At 48.7% G+C, this 4852-nt stretch overlaps 1 pseudogene; it reads right to left on the bottom strand.

Moving 5' to 3' along the window:
* Window positions 1-4165: 4165 nt before the first annotated feature.
* Window positions 4166-4432, bottom strand: LOC149150025 (uncharacterized; annotated as a pseudogene).
* Window positions 4433-4852: the final 420 nt, after the last annotated feature.

The raw sequence follows: 4852 nt of genomic DNA, 5'->3' as shown, positions 1-4852 counted from the left end.
CATCCATCATATGGGTGAGGGCCCTCTTGGGTTTACTTATTGGGTGGGGGGATTATGGTCAAGCAAATAAAGTTTCAATTTACTTATTGGGTGGGGGGGGGCATTGGTCGAGCCCTCTCCTTTTAGTCGAGCGTTCGTTACCTCACCCTGCCGGACCTCTCCTTATCAGTCGAGCCTCGTTGCCGGTCCTTGACAGTCGAGCGTGCTTACGCATCCTTGCCCCACTTTGATTGGGTCGAGCAAGCAAGAAATTCCTCTCCTTATCAGTCGAGCCCCCTGTCGGGTCCTTGCACTAGGAAGCGCAAGCCCCTCCGGGACCTTGGCCTTACCTGAGCAGAGCAAAAAAATAAGGGTGAGGAGCGAGAAGCCCACTCACCCGACCATAGAGAGGGTGAGGATCGCCTTTGGGCGATCGACCAAAGGGATGGAGTCACTCACTATTCATATGGTGAGGGATTTATCGCTCATCCATCATATGGGTGAGGGTGCGTTAGCACAGTCGACTGCTAAGGAGAGGGTGCTAACGCATGGCTCGACCAACGCCATCGATTTCTCGCTCTATTTTCCTAAAACTATTTACCCACCCACCCCAATCCCCGGCAGAGCCGCTCACCTCATTTAGAGGGTGAGGGTGAGGAGCATAGGGACGAACACTCTATGAAGGGGTAGGGCCCCAAAAATAGAGGAACATAGTCGCTCGACCAGCGGGAGAGGAAGAATGGCTCGACCAGCGGGAGAGGAAGCACAAGCAGGCGACTATAGTATATAGTGGAGAGGAAATAAGTACTTATTATAATTGAGCAAAAGCGAGGTTTCTGCAGGCTTCACCTGCTCCTTCTTTCCCCCACCCGAGACGGGATCAAATCAAATGGTAGGTAGATCGATCAGCCAGGAAACCTTTCTTTAGTTCTTCGAATCTGCATCCCCGCCATTCTTGGTGAGAAGAGGGATCTTCATCATTACTGTGTAGTACGGGACATTAGCTGCTTATAGCAGCCACCATTGATCGTCCAGCCAAGTATACAACCTCTCGCCTGAGCGTCAAGTACTTACGGTGAAATAATAATGTCCCTTGCTGTCCGTCCACCCTCCTCCTTACTTAGAATAAGTAATGGCATTTCAAGTCTCTAATTCATTGTATCGAAAGTGGAATTATATGAGGGAAATGAAAAGGGCAAACGAAACGAATAGGTAGGGGACGAGACAAAAAGCTGGCGATAGGGGAGGAAAGAAATAGGGAACAGATAAGGCGCAAACACTTCTTGTCTTGATGGGCCATCAATGAAAGAGAAATCCATCCATATAGCAAAAGGGGGGGCCTGGCTGTGTGGCATATTATTTCTGTAAATCAATCAGTTCGAACGCCAAGGAGATAAGGGCGGCTTTTCCATCAAGTGGTAAAGTGATGAACGGTAATGACTGGGGAGGCAGGCCTTTTTCCTTGCCCTCAGAAGTGCAAGCCCTCCGGACCTTATTTCTTTTGGCACTTATTTATGAAAGGGCCTGCCCTTCTTGGTTGGCCAAGTAAACCCCTATCAATTCCATTGTATGAAAAAAGAATAAGGTTCAATTTACTTATTGGGTGGGGGGGCTTATGGTCGAGCCTGCTTGCGCATCCTGAAGGGGTGAAAAATAGAAGGGAAGGTTCAATTTACTTATTGGGTGGTGGGGCTTATGGTCGAGCCTGCTTGCACATCCTTATATTACCTGAGCTAGAAGGTAAGTAAGGGGATAGCCAGCGCTTGAATGAGATCCCTATCATGCCGTGACTATAGAAAGGACGCAATAACCCACCCGGCTCAGGTTCAAGCGCAGAGCTCAGGTACCTTCCTGAGCTACGACACGAACAGACAGAAGGTCCTGAAGCTCTCACTTACCAGCTAGAAGGTAAGGCCTTGACCAACCGGTAAAGGCCCGATCAACCCTTGCCCTCAGAAGCGCAAGCCCTCCGGACCTTCACATTTTCACCCGGGTTGTGGATTTACCTCTAGCGAACTTCCCAAGATCAAGACTTATAGCTAGAAGGGCTTGTCTTATGGAGGGCCTAATTCACCCTGCTATTACCCTATCCTTATAAAGGAAAAAACCCCTATTGAATTATTTCGTGGGGGGCTCATCGAGAGTTCACTTACTCACCCTGCTATTTGTCTTTTACCCGAGTTAGGCCAACCGCCATAAAGGTCCCCCGTATTGACCTACTTGGCTTGGTAAGTATTGAAATAGACTCTGAATTGACGAACGGAGAGAAACGGAGTCGCTCTAAATACCAGAGGAAGAATTGCTCGTCCTAATCAAGTGGGGCGAGGATGCGCAAGCAGGCTCGACCAAAGGGAGAGGATGTGGCTCGACCAACGGGAGAGGATGCATAAGCATGACTCGACTGATAAGGAGAGGATGCCCCCGGCAGGGTGAGGTAACGAACGCTCGACTGTTAAGGAGAGGGCTCGACCAACGGGAAAGGAATTTCTTGCTTTGGGGGGTGACTTATTTAGAGGGGCCACAAAATAAGTAAACCAAGGTCCGGAGGGCTTGCGCTTCTAAGGGCAAGGACTACCCTTTTCTTCGAATAAGAAAATACAAAGATCCTTCTCATATAGATGGGTACTTCTATCAGGCAGGAAGGCTTCCCCTAAATTCAAATAAAAATGAGAGGGAGGGCAACAAAATAAGGAAGGCCTGGCCGCAAGCGTAACACCTACTGACCAATAACCAGCAGCTTTCTGGGAATTTCCATTCTTCGCCACGGAACGAACCACCCTTTATTGGAATAGAAGGAGTAGTAGGAAAGGGGAACTGAAGAGAAGAACCGTCCCACTTCACAAAATGTGAGGGAATTTGTGCAACTACGATCGATCTATAGTGAGTGCCTGCCCTATCTATGCAATGGATGCAACCCAATCCCCTTCCTTCTTTGCTACTCGTGATAATGAAGCGAACCATCCATAAAGGCTCTATGAGAAATATGCCTATTATGTATGGGATAAAGTCTTGTTGGTCATCGAATTCTGCAATACCTACATGCATGTCCAGCCTTATGATGATTGACCAAAATCACATATATATATATATATATATATTGGTCCAGAGTAAGTGAAACGATCTCCGGTCTATATCGCTATAGTAGCTCCGTCGTTGATCTCTCCTCTTCCCTATAGGAACAAAAAAGAGTATGTCCAGACAACGACTATCGATACCTATATATTCCTCTACCACTCAACCAGATCTTCTATATCAATCATCCCCGAGCAATCTCATTTATGGTCGTTGGACGGGATCGTGGTTCATTGGTTGGTCCTTGTTCGGCAGATAATCGTTCTTATTAGGTTGGGGGCGCCTGGCTGGCCGTGCGATTGGTAATGGCACAACCGGGGAGGGGAGCATTAGCTTTTTGGGTGAGACAAGGCGCTCACCAGAGGTAGCGCAGGGTACAGAGCCGAAGGGGGGTACTTGTGGGCGGGGGTGCCATTTGTGGGGGGCCATAGGTCCGAATCATGTAACCTCGATTGTGAATCATCCTGTGGTGACCCACAGAGGATGATGGGAATAACAACGAAATTGGGGAACACGGACGGAATGTCAATAAATGAATTGTGCCATTATCTGTTATTTCTGGGTCTTTCCGTTGCATTCACTCACGACAAGAAAAAACCACCTGCATCTGGTGCTTCACCTTACTTTTTGTGCACTCTTCTTTCTCTCCTTGGTCCTTCGTTCCTTCATACTCCTTCTAACTTTCCCAATTACAACGTATTCACCAACTCCAATGCTAATGCACCTTCGCTTTATCAAATCTCAGGGACATGGTCTAATCATGAGGGTAGTATTCCACCACGGTGTCGGATCCCAAGTTTTTACGGATTCCCCTTTCGTTACCGGGTCCAACCCTGGAGCCATAATGTATCAGAACGAGTAGGCCGTAGGGAAACTGCTTTTTGCTCCTTCGTCTCGAGCTTTGTGAAGAACTCCATTCTATCTCTCCCCCGTTACGAACAACAAAGTGGGGCTACACCGCGATTGTACACCGTTCCACGAACCTAAGTTCCTTCGCGAACGGGCCGGACTTTTCACAGGAAACGTAAACCCGCCCTTTCTCTTTCTTATGCGCTGCTTGACCACTTCATTTTCATAGGCAGAGGGAGGAAAATGAGCTTTGCTTCTCTTGGCGCTAGGGCTCCCGAAACAAAGGTTCGCGAGAACGAGCGTGTAGCAGAAAAAAGCCCATAGCACTGCACTTGGCACGAGATGTAAAAGATAGAGCTTCGCCCATCGATGAACAGCGGATTGACTCTGTTGGCATTGCTTTGTTTTTCCCTCTTTCCCTATCGGCGAGTTCCAATCCTTTTGTTCGAAATTCATTCATTCGTACTGAACTGCTTGCAGAATCAAATCCTGTTCCGCAAGATCCCATATTAGCTATACATCCTCCTCACATTTATGCCGGAGACGTCGCCAGTGCTATGGGCTTTGGCTTATGTAGATCCGAAATGATGAACGGGATTGTAGCACTCTACTCGCCAATGCAGAAGGAAAGGAATAGAACGCTTCGCTCTGGCGGATGCGTCGGAGCCCATGTAACGAGCGAGCTCTTTACCCTCACAGATGCGAAATGCCATCCCAGATTTCTATTGTTGCGTAGCAATAGAAGCCTGCTCCTGCTGCTCCAGCGGCGCTTCCTCGCCCTCTCTCCACTCTGGACAGGAGCGCTGATGGACACGGGGAGGGAGTAGGCAAAGCGTGTCGTTCGCAATGGAAGGAAAGATACCGCTACTTCGCCTCTCTGTCCCGCCGGCGCGAACATAGTGGTCTCTGACCCGAAGAAGGACCGGGAACAAATTCGAATTTGGATCCTGAC

Source organism: Pinus tabuliformis, chromosome 9 (genome assembly GCF_031772625.1).
Source record: "Pinus tabuliformis cultivar Carrire ecotype Pingquan chromosome 9, CPIR1, whole genome shotgun sequence".
NCBI lineage: Eukaryota > Viridiplantae > Streptophyta > Pinopsida > Pinales > Pinaceae > Pinus > Pinus tabuliformis.
The sequence above is the reverse complement of the archived record's forward strand: the minus strand, read 5'-3'. Positions and strand labels throughout refer to the sequence as shown.